This window comes from Oryctolagus cuniculus, chromosome 1, assembly GCF_051225735.1.
Source record: "Oryctolagus cuniculus isolate XC-2025 breed Fujian yellow rabbit chromosome 1, ASM5122573v1, whole genome shotgun sequence".
In the NCBI taxonomy this organism is placed as follows: Eukaryota; Metazoa; Chordata; class Mammalia; order Lagomorpha; family Leporidae; genus Oryctolagus; species Oryctolagus cuniculus.
Window position 1 is genome coordinate 220356502 of NC_142867.1, and position 16950 is coordinate 220373451.

The 16950-nt window shown below is 44.0% G+C and overlaps 1 protein-coding gene across 6 annotated transcripts in view; it reads right to left on the minus strand.

The window, feature by feature from the left end:
- Positions 1-16950, minus strand: part of ASTN2 (astrotactin 2) — a 1018233-nt gene that overhangs the window by 80873 nt on the left and 920410 nt on the right. The gene's annotated exons all lie outside the window — the stretch shown is intronic.

Below are 16950 nucleotides of genomic sequence, written 5' to 3' on the forward strand. Positions count from 1 at the left end.
GAGTAGGAAAGAAAGGAAATGGACCTCAGGTAGTGGTTGTGTACCTGGAAACTTCTATGGGAGTCTTTTGCCTTGACTAGCATCAGGTAGTGTGTCAGGTAGAAATATAGGTTGAAGTTCAAGCTTCAAAATTCCTATAGCTTCAGGTGTAATGATTGAGAGACAACACAGAATGAAGTCTCCTATCTTTATCCCCTGTCTAGAGACAGCAACCTAAAGATATTAACCATTATCACTATCAGTGTGTCATTATCATCACTTAGACTTCATAAATTACTTCCCTATCTATCATGTCATTTAATCTTCATAACAATTCTGTGAGATGGTTATTATGATTACAATTAAGAGGAGGATGCAGGCATTTAGCATAGTGATTAAGATGCCACTTTGGATATATCATATCCCATATAGTAGTGCTTGGGTTAAAGTCCTAGTTCTGCTCCTGATTCTAGCTTCCCAGTAATGCACACCCTGGGAGGAGCAAGTGATGGCTCAAGTAGTTGGATCCCTGTCACCCATGTGAGGGACCCATATTGAGTTCTCAGTTCCTGGCTTTGGGATGGTACAGTATTTAAGAGTCTCCTCTCCTCTCCTGTCTTCTCCTCCCCTCCCCTCACCCTTCCCTGACTTTCAACATAAAACAACAAATAAGTTAAAATAAAATAAGAGGAGGAGGAAACATGTGAGGAGAAAAAAGAGGGGCAGAGAGAGAAGTGGAGGAAGAGAATGACTTCCATTGTACAGTCTTGGAAACTGAGTCTGAGTGACTGGTCTTTATCATACAGCAAGTAAATTATTGAGCTAACACACAAACCCAGGTCTGTATACCAATAAATTCTGTATTTTTTCTATAAAGCCATGCAGGCTTCAGTGAATTGGCACGGTATTAACTAGGCATAAAAAAACCCACAAAATTTAGAAACTCTAAGGCTATCTCACCTTCCAAATTATGACCAGATTTTTGCTCAGTAAACATGTCATGTACTCTATTAATCCACCAAGCACTTTATTCACCTAAATATAGCAAAGATTCCAAAACAAAAGCAAAGGAGAAAAATGTAAAGGAAGTCTGAATAGCTATCACAAAACCATAGAAGGTTGTTTCCTAATGTTACTTGAGAGCTACCAATTACTATTTTAGATGATTTTCTCATGACCAAGCTAATCATATAACTCAGAGACCAGTTTTTTGAATGGGCAGTTATAAGGATAGAAGGCAGAATTAAACTTGCTTTTCACATGTTGACATTTTGACCAAAAGGAAAGGACAATGAAAAGAGAAGAATAAACCTGCTTATTGTCCTGAATCAAGCAAAAGCGTTTGGCCACCACAGAGCTGACTCTACCTCCAAGAGGGCATGGCATCGAAGAGATAGCATGATTGTCTTGGGTGGGTCACTACGCCTCTCTGAGACTCTAGCTCCTCAAGAGTTAGCAAGGAGGCTCACAACACATTGAAGGACACTAACAATTTCCATTTCAAACTCAGCCCTAAATAAGAGAGGGTTCCATTGGGATAGTGATGGCAGAGGATCAAGAAGCAGCTCAGATGAGACAGCCATTGGGCCTAGCTTGCATAGACACAGGCACTTCCTCTCCAACCAAGCCCTTGATACCAGCTCCAAATATTATTTTCTGAAGTCATAATGTGTTACACCAAACAGTTCCCAGTCCCTTCTTCACAAATTGTTTGCTGTTTCAGAAACTTCTGTAACAAGAACTAGGTCTCCAAGAGGCACTCAGAGTATCAGAACTGAGGCCCACGAGGAAAGCATTTCCTGAGGAACAGGAGGTACATGGAAGACATTCATGATTCACGGTGATTTCCCACCAGACTTTCAGCAGGGAGAAAGAACCAAAATGATATTTAAAAATAACACAGTGGTATAGCTTAGAAACTTTGATTTGGGCTGAGATCTGTCTTTTTTTTTAATATTTATTTATTTGAAAGGCAGAGTTACAGAGAGGCCGAGGCAGAGAGAGAGAGAGAGAGAGAGAGAGAGAGAGAGAGAGAAAGAGAGAGGTCTTCCATCTGCTAGTTCACTCCCCAGATGGCCGCAATGGCTGGAGCTGCGCTGATCCGGAGCCAGGAGCCAGGAGCCAGGAGCTTCCTCTGGGTCTCCCCTGTGTGTGGCAGAGGCCCAAGCACTTGGGCCATCTTCCACTGCTTTCCTAGGCCACAGCAGAGAGCTGGATTGGAAGTGGAGGAGCTGGGACTAGAACCAGCACCCATATGGGATGCCAACACTGGAGATGGCGGCTTTACCTGCTACACCTCCGAAAGCTGTTTTGTTTTAAATCTCCAATTCTAATGGATGGTACCATCCTTTCACTGACAAGATTAGTTCTAACTTGCATTGGAATCCCAAGAAAAAGCAAAAGAAGAATGAATGGTGGTGACAGAAGGATTAGGGGGCTCCTCTTTTATGAGTATCTTCTGCATATGTCCATGTCCCTTGCCAGAGTAGAAAAAAAATCTCTAAAAATTTTGCTGCAGTCCTACCTAGTAGGTGCTATGTAAATGCAACTAGACTGACTGGAAGGCCAGTGAATAGCTGAAACACAGTACTTTACTATGTGAGCCATAGATCGTAACCAGCAGGGTGAAAATGTTTCCATGGGAAAATGTGGTCAGAGTTCCTTTCTGTGCTGAGGTGCCAGAAACACCTTTCTCGTGCAGGCTTTCAATGATTTCTGGGAGGTAGCATGGTGTAATGGAAAAAACTCTATATTCAGAACAAGACGACTTGAGTTCCGATCCAGTTCCCCTGTTCTATGAATTGAATGACCCTTAGATTCTCTGAGTCTCAGTTTCCTTATCTGTCAATGAGGCATGAAAACTCCTACTCCTTTGAGGTTTTGTGAGCTGAAAGTAACATTGGCAGAATCACTCTGAAAAACCATAAAATCCCATATAATTTTGAAGAGTTGCTAGTAACTCTCCAATCTGCTGGGAGGCAAGGCCCTCTACATAACTTCTGCATGAAAGGTGACATTCACCTCTCAAGGTTACATGACCAATGTTCCCATTTATCTCTGTAGAGACATGCATGCTTCTTCTAAGTTGCCTAGGAATCTCTGATCCAAAGGCTTCAATTCTCAGAATTCAAAGGATCCAAGAAAAACTGAGCTAAAAGGGAACAGTGATTGGAAAATACGTGGACAATATTTGGTGCAGACCATACTCCTTGGGCCCTCCTGACAGAGTGTAGGTTACAGTGAGGAAGGTGGAGCATGGAAAGACAAGAGCACAGGGGACAGCACTGTGGTGCAGCAGGTTAAAGCCCCAGCTTGAAGTGCTGGCATCCCATATGGGTGCTGGTTCTAGTCCCAGCGGCTCCATTTCTGATCCAGCTCTCTGCTGTGGCCTGGGAAAGCAGTGGAAGATGGCCCAAGTGCTCGGGGCCCTGCGCCCACATAGGAGACCTGGAGAAAGCTCCTGGTTCCAGACTTTGGGTTGGCTCAGCTCCAGCCATTGTGGCCATTTGGGGAGTGAACCAACAGATGGAAGACCCCCCCCCAATTCTGTCCTTCAAATAAGTAAAAATCAACCTTAAAAAAAAAAAGAAAGTGTTGCTCCCCCATTCGTGGAGGAACGACACTAGACCCTGCGCTGTTCTTTTGTCTGCTCGGTCCTTCCCGGGTTTGCTGCTGGTCCTTCCCGTGTTGGCTGCCGACCCCTCCACCTCCGTGGAGGGGCGGTACCCCCTGCTACTTTCCCCGCTTCCACGGAGGAGCAGCACACGGCCGGCCGGCTCTCTCGGGGGCTGCTCAGGTGTTCCCCTTAGATGTTTCCGGTGCATGTTGTCTCTCTCCTCCTTTATAGTCCTCTTCCACCAATCCATGCTCTGCTACCCACACGCCGAGCACGCTGCTCTCCTCCAATCAGGAGCAGGATCAGCTCCTGCAGCTCATCAGTCAAATTGGCGAGAGGCAGCTGCATAGAACTTTACTCCTCCCCAGCGCCATATTGTGGGAGAGCAGATGCATAGAATAAGTCTTAATTCCAGTAACTTAGTCTAGTCTCAGTTGCTCCCCACAGAAAGAAAGACGAGCACAGGATCAGGTGACTGCTTAGATGAGGGTGGGATTTTTTCAACTCTCCTCTTATCTAGTCTGTTTGTTTATGCACCACTGATGGTGTCTGCTCTCTATTGCCACTGTAGCATGTTAATAAATCAAGAATCTGATTAAAAGTTGCATCCAAAAGCTATTCATCTCATAATCTCATCTCTAACTCTGGTCCTTAGATTTGAGTGGGCAGGAGGCACAGGGCAATCATTAAAGCAAGCTATCTGGTAGAAGGACGTACTGATAATTCCCAATGTGCTTTCTCGTTCTTTTATCTTGCAGGTGCCAGCCCACATAAAGTTCATACCATACCGTTCTCTTGTTGAAAAGTCCTAAATGATTGTCCATTGGCCTCAGAAAAAGTTCAATCTTCTTCTTCTTTTTTTTAAAGGCTTATTTATTTATTTATTTGAAAGACAGAGTTACAGAAAGAAAGGGAGAGACAGAGACAGAGAGACAGAGAGACAGAGAGAGAGAGAGAGAGAGAGAGAGAATGAGAATCTTCCATCTGCTGGTTCATTCCCCACATGGCTGCTATAGTCAGGGCTGGGCCAGGATGAAACCAACAGTCAGAAGCTTATTTTGGGTCTCCCACATGGGTGACAGGCATCCAAGCATTTGGGTCATCTTTTACTGCTTTCCCAGGCTATCAGCAGGGAGCTGGATTGGAAGTGGAGCAGTTGGGACTCGAACCAGCATCCATATGGGATGTCGGCATGGCAGGTGGTGGCTTAACCAGCTCAGCTATACCACAATGCTAGCTCTGGCCCAATCTCTTGAGAGTCACCCTAGACAATGCAGTCTCACCTACCTACCTTTCCACACCTACTCCCTCAAAAAGTCACCCCTCCAGATTCAATCCCAGAGTTCACAATTTATCCCTTTGTTCTTTTTCTCAGGCTGTCCTCTCAACAGGGTAGGTCATTTCATCCCAACCACTTGCTTGCCCTCAACACGGTCCCTTTTATTAAAATCCTACTTCTTCTAAAGGCTCGGTTCAGGTGTCATCTTTGTAGATATATTTGCTATATTCAAAACCTGATCAGGCCCTCGGAGGAGCCGTTCCCTTCAGCCGTCACTATCAAGTCATGGGTGGATAAGATGCAAGAAGACCTGGTCACACTGGCAAAAACAGCAAGTGGAGTCAATCAGCTTGTTGATATTTATGAGAAATACCAAGATTTGTATACTGTGGAACCAAATAATGCACGTCAGCTGGTGGAAATTGCAGCCAGAGACATTGAGAAGCTTCTCAGCAACAGATCTAAAGCCCTGGTGGAGTGAGAGGATTCAAATTCAAGAGGGTCTGACTTCAAGCTCTGCGTTCTTACCTATTACACAAACAGATCCTTTGGTCTGCCGAAGCATATGATCCTAACATGAGAGAAATTATGGCTGGGTAGAGTTGTGTAAACTACGATTCATCCACACTAATTAAGAATTGGATGTTCCTATTAATAGAATATGCTGAAATGTGATGCCTTTTTGTGTGTGAATTCTATACCAATGTGAACGGAAGGGGAGAGGGAGTGGATAAGGGGAGGGTTGCGGGTTGGAGGGACGTTATGGGGGGGAAGCCATTGTAATCCATATTCTGTACTTTGGAAAGATTTGTATACTGTGTATAGCTGTAGCTGTGCCATTCCGAAGCCAGGAGCCAGTTGCCTCCTCCTGGTCTCCCATGTGGGTGCAGGGGCCCAAGGACTTATGCCATCTTCTACTGCTTTCCCAGGCCATAGCAGAGAGCTGAATTGGAAGTGGACTCGAACCGGTGCCCATGGCACTGTGGGTGGCAGCTTTACCCATTACACCACAGCACTGGCCCCAGCAGATTAGAATTAGAACTTCATCTTATACCATATGCAAATCAACTCAAAATGTATGAAAGACCAAAATGTAGCATTTGAAACTGTGAGACTGTTAGAAGGACTCACAGAGGAAAGCCCCATGACACTGGTCTGGGCAAATGTTTTTGGATATAAATCCAAAAGCACGGACAAATAAAAGCAAAAGCAGACCAGTGGGACCACATCAAACTGTACAGTAAAGGAAACAATCAACAGAGCGAAGAGACGACTGGTGGTAGAAAATATCTGCAAATCATACTTTCTTGCACAATATTGGTGAGAGTAAATTAGTACAATCATTATGAGAACAGTTTGGAGATTCCTCAAAAAATTAAAATAGAAGTACTATATGATCCAGCCATCCTACCACCGAGTATATAAATTAAAGGGATATGAAATCAGCATGTGAGAGAGGACAGAAGTCTCTTTCCAATACTAGTATGACCCTGCCTCATCAATTAAATTAGGGTTCTCCTGATATTCATTTCCATAATGCTTAATTTTTCCCTTTATAGCACTTTTTTTTTTTTTGACAGGCAGAATGGACAGTGAGAGAGAGAGACAGAGAGAAAGGTCTTCTTTTTTGCCGTTGGTTCACCCTCCAATGGCCGCCGCGGCCGGCGTGCTGCGGCTGGCACACTGTGCTGATCTGATGGCAGGAGCCAGGTACTTCTCCTGGTCTCCCATGGGGTGCAGGGCCCAAGCACTTGGGCCATCCTCCACTGCACTCCCTGGCCACAGCAGAGAGCTGGCCTGGAAGAGGGGCAACCGGGATAGAATCCAGCGCCCTGACCGGAACTAGAACCCGGTGTGCCGGCACCGCAAGGTGGAGGATTAGCCTATGAGCCGCAGCGCCGGCCCCTTTATAGCACTTATCATGATATGAATTGCTTATGTATATCAGTTGGGTTAATATCTGTCAGCTCCATTTGACAACGGTGGGGACCATTTCTCTTTTGTTCATTGAATACCCAGCACCTAGGACAGAGTATGTTATGCAAAAGGCACTAAATACATATTTATTAACTAAATGAATATATATATTTTCATAATTTATTTTAAAAATCAGAAAATCATGCCTGGATCAAAGGCAAAGTCAAAGTGTAGCTTTCTACTGAATAACCATATCAGGGTAAGCAGAGAGGCTTTGTTGCTCCACTCTTATCCTTTTGTCTCGGATAGAAGCACAGTCTATGTCCCCATTGCCTGGTCTACTTTGCCCCTTGAGACAAAACAGGCCAGATGTGTGGTGTTTATGTATGTCTTTGTCATCCTGACTACTGGACTATGATCTCCAAAATGGAACCACCTTTCATTTATGTATATGTCCTAAATGCAGTTATTGGTACTAAAACATAGCAAACAGGGCATAACCACAATTGCAAACCTCTATTTACATGTGGCCCAAAGTCCTTCTGGTTGCTGGTGCTAATAGATTTTTTCCCTTTTATTTTGGCCTTATTGTTCACTGAGCTTTTCTCATGCTTACATGATAGTGGAACAAAGAGAAGTATGATTTTGCTCTCACAATTTACATTGATAACCACACGTTCATCTGAGAGTTCCATTGTATTTCTGACAATTGCAAATTTTCCCTCCCTCTGGGACCCGTGGACACTATATGAAACACAGTGGCATGTTTAATGATGTGTAATGTGTACATGTGGTGGTGACAGCCTGGGAGGGGAATAACTGAACTTGGGTACAAGCTGTCTGGCTGCCTTTGAGCTTCCAAAGTGAGAAAACCCAAGAATGTCTTTTGGAGAAAGTTTTAAATATTGTTCAAGTTTTGGAAAGTGTCCATAGCAAATTGGTGAAATTAGAGAACTCTGTTGACTATCACAGAATCAGAAGAGCTGGGGCAGATGCCACGCAGAATAGAAAACTAAAACAGAACCAAGGGACCAGTGCTGTGGCGTAGTGGGTAAAGTCACTGCCTGCAGTGCCGTCATCCCATGTAGGTGTTGGTTTGAGTCTTGGCTGCTCCACTTCTGATCCAGATCTCTGCTATGGCCTGGGAAAGCAGTAGAAGATGGCCCAAGTTCTTGGGCCCCTGTACCCGCTTGGGAGACCCAGAAGAAACTACTGGCTTTTGAATGGCACAGTTCCAGCCATTGCGGCCAACTGGGGAGTGAACCAGCGGGTAGAAGATCTCTCTCTCTCTCTCTGTCTCTCTTTCTCTCTCTCTCTCCTTTTCTCTGTGTAACACTGACTTTCAAGTAAATAAATAGATCTTTAAAAAAAAAAACAGAATCAATAAATCAAATTTCAGAAGCATGTGTTAGCCTAGTGGTTTAGATTCAGGTCAGGACACCTGCATCTCACATCAGAGTACCTGGGTTCAATTCTTAGCTTCATTCCAGCTTCCTGCTAATGCAGACTGTGGGAGACATTGGTAATGATTTGAGTAGTTGGGTTCCTGCCACCCACCCACAGTGAGAGACTTGGATTGAGTTTCTGGCTCTCCACTTCACTCTCAGCTTCAGCCTCCTGGCTTTTGTGGGCATTTAGGGAATGAACCAGCAGATAGGATCTCTCTCTCTCTCTCTCTCTCTCTCTCTCTTTCTCTCTCTCTCTCTCTCTCTCTCACACACACACACACACACACACACACACACATCTGCCTTTCAAGTAAAATAAATTTTTAAAAATCCTATTTCAAGAAATAAATTTCAAGGGAGTAGTGGTAGTGATTCAAACCAGAAAGGAAGACCTAACATAGAGTCATTGGGATTGGGAGAAGTGTGATTTTTAAACATAATACATTCAGTGTGTTATATCATATGGTTATCACAACAACCCTTCCAGAAAACTATCATTTTTACAGAGTATGGAAATGAGATTCAGAGAAGCTTAATAATTTGCCCAGAGTTGCACTGGTCTTCAGTGACCAAATTACAACTTGAAACAAGATTTGTTTGACTTGGAACTCAGTGTTGAATTCACACTACAACAGTGCTTCCTTGCTGGTGTTTGGGCTTCCTCAGACTGATCTGTGAGGAATTAGCTAGATTTGTGGTTCCCCCTCTTCGGAGAAGGGGAACAAGGACAGGGACACACAGAGAAAGATGGGGTTTGGCCGGTGCCGCAGCTAAATAGGCTAATCCTCCGCCTTGCAGCACCGGCACACCAGGTTCTAGTCCCGGTCGGGGCACCGGATTCTGTCCTGGTTGCCCCTCTTCCAGGCCAGCTCTCTGCTGTGGCCAGGGAGTGCAGTGGAGGATGGCCCAAGTGCTTGGGCCCTGCACCCCATGAGAGACCAGGAGAAGCACCTGGCTCCTGCTTTCGGATCAGCACAGTGTGCCGGCCGCAGCACGATAGCCGCAGCGGCCATTGGAGGGTGAACCAACGGTAAAGGAAGACCTTTCTCTCTGTCTCTCTCTCTCACTGTCCACTCTGCCTGTCAAAAAAAAAAAAAAAAAAAAAAAGATGGGGTTTGGTGAGGGAAGCAGGAGGAGGGGAGAAGGGGAGAAAGGGAGGGATAGGAGATTTTAGGTTCTATACTGCCTCTAATGAAAATGAGTTTTCAGAGATATGATCTGTGACTTCACGTTCCAAAAACCTTTCTTCTAGGGGATTCTTGCACCCAAGGACATAGAATCATGAGTCTACAGCAGGCTCTTGCTCTAACTGAGATATTTTACCTGTAATTTCCAATATTTTTCCTACTTCCTGAATTTTCTATCCTAAGTTTCTCTGATTACTGGTACTCAGAGTAAAAATTCTTCATGTTGCTTTAAGGGGGAATACTTAAAGAGATATTCTATGCTTCAATAATTCCAAAATGCACATTTATTCTCTTGGAATATATCTGAAATTGAGATGTGTCCTACAAATGACAATGTCACATAGTGTCCATTAGCCATGTGGCAAGTGGCATGACCTGTGCCTGTGTGAACTTGGTGGTCATTCCCAGTGGTCCAACTTGGTAAGTAGACCTCTTGACAGCTCAGACCACAAACTACATAGAATTGACTACGAATAAATATGAATCCTTACACAGGCCTGACAATGTTCATTGACAAGAGCTGATAAGATCAATAAATCACCAGTATTAAAACTTAAGAGAAAATCACAGACATAATAGAGTCTTTTTTTTAAGAAATACAGAACTCAAAATGTATGATATACTGACAACATGTTACAACATGGATGAACCTTGAGAACTAGGTGAAGGAAGCAAATCACACAAGACAACAAAGTCTGAATCCATGTTTAGGAAGCATTCAGAATCAGAGCAGTCCACAGAGTCCACAAGCAGATTACTGTCTGTGTGGGTGTGGGAGGATAAGGGACAAATAGGAGTGACCGCTAATGGTATGGGGTTCATTTCGTGGATATTGACAATGTTCTAAAATTGACTGTGATGATATTTACACAACTCTGAACATGCTAAAACATCAAATTGTAGATTTTAAATGTATGATATTATGGTATGCAAATTACCTCTCAATAAAGCTGTTCAGAAAAAACCATGATAGGTGGGGAGAGGTGGGGAGGAAAAGAATGCTGCATTGATAAGCTGGCTGATACGGACAAAACACAGAAAAGGCAGGTGCCAATTGTGAGGTTCCATGAACATTTATTTCACCTAATACCACATGAGTGATGTATTATAAAAATATAATCAGAATAAGTGAACTCTTTCAATAAGTATAAACTCTAAAATATAATTGATAAGAAAGAATTGGATTATAGTTTAGTTGGAGGCATTTCCTTTGCTTTCTTAATGGCACTTAAAATAAAATGGCTCTAAAAATGAATGGTATCTCAAATAGAAAAATATAGTATGGGTCTCAGCTACAGGGAGCTGATTTTCCCAGTTACCAGCTGTAAAATACTGGATCTATCCTTTCCCTTCTCCATTCCTAAGTTTTCATATCCACATAACAGAATTTACTTGAAAAGATCTTATTGATCTTGGATCAAATTTAAATTTTTATTCATGTCTTGTGGAAAATTTATCATTTATTAGATCATATACACCAAATCACAGGCTTGAGAAAGAAGAAGTATATAATATCATATCTATCTAAATTGATTTACTGATGGGGCTGGAGCTGTGGCGTAGCAGGTAAAGCCACGGCCTGCAGTGCCGGCATCCCATATGGGCACCAGGTTTGAGTCCCGGCTGCTCCACTTCTGATCCAGCTCTCCGCTGTGACCTGGGAAAGCAGTAGAAGATGGCCTAAGTCCTTGGGCCCCTGTGGAAGCTCCTGGCTCCTGGCTTTGGATCGGCGCAGCTCCGGCTGCTGTGGACATTTGGGGAGTGAACCAGCAGATGGAAGACCTCTCTTCTCTCTCTCTCTCTCTCTCTCTCTCTCTCTCTCTCTGTGTGTGCCTCTCTTTTTCTCTCTGTGTAACTCTGACTTTCAAATAAATAAATAAGTCTTAAAAAAAAATAAATAAATTGGGCCGGCGCCACGGCTCACTAGGCTAATCCTCCACCTTGCGGCGCCGGCACACCGGGTTCTAGTCCCGGTTGGGGCACCGGATTCTGTCCCGGTTGCCCCTCTTCCAGGCCAGCTCTCTGCTGTGGCCCGGGAGTGCAGTGGAGGATGGCCCAGGTGCTTGGGCCCTGCACCCCAGGGGAGACCAGGAAAAGCACCTGGCTCCTGCCATCGGATCAGCACGGTGTGCCGGCCGCAGCGTGCTGGCAGCGGCGGCCATTAGAGGGTGAACCAATGGCAAAAGGTGACCTTTCTCTCTGTCTCTCTCTCTCACTGTCCACTCTGCCTGTCAAAAAAAAAAAAAAAGAAAAGAAAGAAAAAGGAAAATAAAGAAATTGATCTACTGAAAGGAGCATGCAAGATGACAAAGGTGAAATGAATTCTTCCAGTTTTCCCCCAATCGCCTGTGGAATTTCATTTCTGAATCCCAGATTCCCGGAGACCTGAGGATGAATGGAAGAGCACATTAGGGTGGGAAATTCTGGGCTTCAGTCAAAACGTGTTCACCATGGCAGCTGACTGCCTGGGTGGCAACTTTAGCCCCTGGATTAAGTTTTGCTTGGTGAGAAATCATCAGCCTGTAGTTGTCGTCTGATGATCTCTGTGCAGGGCAGCAGCCAGGGAATCACAGGCCACTAGCTACAAAAGGGAGCTCAGGACTTTCAACAAGAAAAGAACTACAATGGAAGAAAATAGCGGTTGCTCACAAGCTCTGCCAGAGAAGAGATATTTTTTCTGTAGATACGAAAATTCCTTTCGGTTGCCAGTCTTTATAAAAGATGACTTTTGTCTAAAATGCAAACCTATGTTTATTTTTCAGTCTTCAAGACAAGTGAGAAACTGGAAATACCTCAGTGTCTAGTGTTGAAGCAACAGAGAATAACAACTGCAATAGCCATATTATGAAACAGTATTCAGATGCTAAAATGCTTACTAAAGATTTGCAATACTATTTGGAAAGACTTGAACTTCATATCTAATGAGAAAGGAAGAAAAAAGTTAAATATACAGTACACGGTCTATTATATAAAGACTAAGCATTAGCCAGGATAAAAATATCCCAAATTCTTATCATCTCAGGCTGGTATAGTTCTGAGTGATTTGTTCATATTTCTGCTATCCCACTCTATAATAAATATGTGATGTTGCTCCCCCTCTTCGTGGAGGAACGACACAGGACCCTGCGCTGTTCTTTCGTTGGCTCGGCCCTTCCCGGGTTTGCTGCTGGTTCTTCCCGGGTTGGCTGCCGACCCCTCCACCTCTGTGGAGGGGCGGCTCCCCCTGCCACTTTCCCCACTTCCACGGGGGAGCGGCACACCGCCGGCCGGCTCTCTCGGGGGCTGCTCAGGTGTTCCCCTTAGATGTTCCTGGTGCATGTTGTCTCTCCCCTCCTTTAAAGTCCTCTTTCACCAATCCCAACTCTGCTACCCACACGCCGAGCATGCTGCTCTCCTACGATCAGGAGCAGGATCAGCTCCTGCAGCTTATCAGTCAAGTTGGAGAGAGGCAGCTGCGTAGAAGTTGTTTACTCCTCTCCCAGCGCCATATTGTGGGAGAGCAGATGCATAGAATAAGTCTTAATTCCAGTAACTTAGTCTAGTCCGAGTTGCTCCCCACAATGTGATATACTTTCTATCACGGAAATTAGTTTAAAGCAATTTTAAAGATATTCTCATATTACAAAAAATAAAGTATGTTCACAGAGAAAGCAACTAATAATATTGGGTATATATGAGGGCTCTTCAATAGGTTCACGGAAAATGAGTGTTATGAAAAAAACTGTGTATGAATTTCTAGATTTTTTTTAACCAAAATGAACTAATTTTTCAATTCCATTTTTTCTACAAACTTTTTGAAGTAGCCTTGTACTCTTTTTTTTTTTTTTTTTTTTTTTGGGGGGGGGACAGTCAGAGTTAGACAGTGAGAGAGAGAGAGAGACAGAGAGAAAGGTCTTCCTTTTTCCATTGGTTCATCCCCCAAGTGACTGCTATGGGCAGCACGTTGTAGCCAGCGTGCTGCGTCGATCCGAAGCCAGGAGCCAGGTGCTTCCTCCTGGTCTCTCATGCAGGTACAGGGCCCAAGGACCTGGGCCATCCTCCACTGCACTCTCAGGCCACAGCAGAGAGCTGGACTGGAAGAGGAGCAACCGGGACAGAACCGGCACCCCAACTGGGACTAGAACCTGCGGTGCCAGCGCCGCAGGCGGAGGATTAGCCTAGTGAGCCAGGGCGCCGGCTGCCTTGTACTCTTGCAATCATTTTTGCTTATAAAGAAAGATAACACACACACCTGCACACAGACTTATATAATTGTATGAGACACTGTGAAGTCTATCTAGTGTATAACTCTGCTTTCTGAGAACAGGCTCCAGCATACAAAGCACTGGGCCCTCAAAGCCATAGTTTTCTATGCGACTCTAACCTTTTAATCATAGCAGATTGGCAACAGAATGGAAACTTAACCCACAGTGGTCCAATCACATTTGTTCCCCATGAATTAGAGCTGGCAGTACAAAGGTACAAGACAAGTAGGCAGTTGCATGAAACAATAGACAGAGGCAGTCAATCTACTCCACGAGCAGGTAGAAGTAAAGACAGAAGGAGGCAAGAGGCTATGGGTCTCCAAAAGACTGAGATTATAACATACGTGGTTCCTAATAACTCCCCAGCTCCTTTGTTGTTTTGATTTATGAGATTTCTTCTTCAGCTCGCAATAAAGACATCCACACCCCTATAAACAGAGTATTTTAATTAACACGCCCAATACACTGTTTAGTAACCAGCTTTCTTCATCAGTAATGTTCACATGATTTTTTTTGTTTCCTTTCTATTAAATGCTGTGATGAACACCTTTATATGTAAATCATTTATGAACAGTTTTTCTAGGAATAGGTATTTTGATGCATATTGCTAATTTGCTTTCAAGAAAATTTTATAAACTTACATCAGCACTAGTAAACTGTAATATACGTTATACAATATTATATATAATAAGCATTATTGTATGTAATACATTATTCTATTTAATAAACATCATTGTATACTATAGGTAATAAACATTATCATAACTTTTAATAAAATTTAAAAACAACATGAACTTTTAATGGTTTATAAGATCTTCTAAAACCCATTGTTTTAAGGGGGCCAATAAATCCCATCAAATCAATCATTTACATTGTTTTGAAATAATATTAGTTCACATTGATATGTTGATTACTTTCGGTTAAAGATCATTACAGGGGCTGACGTTGTGGCACAGCAAGTAAAGCCGTCGCCTGCGATCCCACTTGGGCACCATTTTGAGTCCTGGCTAGTCCACTTGTGATCCAGCTCCCTGCTCATGTGCCTGGAAAAAACAGTGGAGGACAGCCCAGCTGCTTGGACTCCTGTGAGATTCAGATGAAGCCCACCCCTGGCCATTGCGACCATTGGTGTAATGAACCAGTGGATGGAAGATCTCTCTCTCTCTCTCAATATGTCTTTCAAGTAAATAAATCTTTTAAAAATCATTAAAAGGATGTGAGAAAACAATGTAAATTATGTTGACTTTAAAAATAATAAATAGGGGCCAGTGCTGTGGTGCAGTAGGTTAATCCTCTGCCTGCAGTGCTGGCCTCCCATATGGGCACTGGTTCTAGTCCCGGCTGCTCCTCTTCCAATCCAGCTCTCTGCTGTGGCCTGGGAAAGCAGTAGAGGATGGCCCAAGTGCTTGGGCCCCTGCACCCATGTGGGAAACTGGGAAGAAGCACCTGGCTCCTAGCTTTGGGACAGCACAGTTCTAGCTGTTGTGGCCATTTTGGGGAGTGAACCAACTGAAGGAAGACTTTTCTCTGTCTCCCCCTCTCACTGTCTGTAACTTTAACTCTCAAATAAATAAATAAATAATTTTTTTTTGACAGGCAGAGTGGACAGTGAGAGAGAGAGACAGAGAGAAAGGTCTTCCTTTGCCGTTGGTTCACCCTCCAATGGCCGCCGCGGCCAGCACGCTGCAGCCGGCGCACCACGCTGATCCAATGGCAGGAGCCAGGTACTTCTCCTGGTCTCCCATGGGGTGCAGGGCCCAAGCACTTGGGCCATCCTACACTGCACTCCCGGGCCACAGCAGAGAGCTGGCCTGAAAGAGGGACAACCGGGACAGAATCCAGTGCCCCAACCAGGACTAGAACCCGGTGTGCTGGTGCTGCAAGGTGGAGGATTAGCCTAGTGAGCCACGGTGCCGGCAATAAATAAAATTTTTAAAAAATAAAAATAATAGAATAATCTGAACAAAACCAGTTTATATATTCTGGGAAAATAGATCCCATTTTGGAGTTATTAAAAATTATCTCCAGGGGCCGGTGTTGTGGAGTACCAAGCAAAGCTGCTGCCTGCACTGCTTGCATACCATATGGGCACCAGTTCATGTCTCAGCTGCTGCACTTCTGATCCAGCTCCCTGCTAATGGCCTAGGAAAAGCAGTGGAGGATGGCTCAAGTGCTTGGGCCCCAGCTACCCATGTGGGAAACCTGGAAGAAGCTCCTGGCTCCTCGGTTCAGTGTGGCCCTGAGCTGGTCACTGCGGCCACTTGTGGTTTGGGGAGTGAACAGCAGATGGAAGATTTCTCTTTCTGTCTCTCCCCCTCTCTCTGTAACTCTGCTTTTCATACATACACACACACGTATATATTCAGTCATTCATCAAGGTGTTGTTTTAAGACTCTTTTGGAAATAATCTTGATGTTCATATTTTGAATCATCCAGTGCACAAAAAGTCATATAAGTATCTTGTTGAATAACAGTCCACATTTTTTAAGTTATTTTACATCGAATATTAGCTCTACCAGATAAGCATACCAAAGATCGCTTGACAAGTTTTTTGATGAAGAAAAAACTTTTAAAGGAAATGAGGGGAGAGTTCTTCAGGCTTACAGGTTTGGAGATTCTAGAATAAATGTAGTCTCATATACTATTTCGATCATGGCACAGATTTAAAAGACTGCCTTTTTTCGGGGCTGGCACTATGGCTCAGCAGGTTAACGCCCTGGCCTGAGGTCCCGGCATCCCATATGGGCATCGGTTCTAGACCCTGCTGCTCCACTTTCGATTCAGCTCTCTGCTATGGCCTGGGAAAGCAATAGAAGATGGCCCAAGTCCTTGGGCCCCTGCATCTGCATGGGAAACCCAGAAGAAGCTCCCGGTCTTGGATCCTGGCTTCAGATAGGCACAACTCTGGCCATTGTGGCCAAATGGGGAGTGAACCAGCAGATGGAAGACCTGTCTCTCTCTCTCTCTCTCTCCCCCCCACCTCTCCTCTCTCTGTGTAACTCTAACTTTCAAATAAATAAATAAATCTTTAAAAAAAAGATTGCCATTTTTTTCTTTTAAAAAATATGTAAAAGTATTAAAAAAAAAGTTCCACAAGGCAGAATAACTCTCTGCTGTGCCATACTCTGTGTTACTTAGTTGAACCAGTGAGCCTTTTCATGCTGTGTTCCCTTAAGTCTTTATTTCCCTTATCCCCCTCTCCAGCAGCCTCTCTTGAAAAATTGTCCTCATCCACAGATGGTCAACATTATGATGGAATTTTGTTTTCCTCTCATGTGAA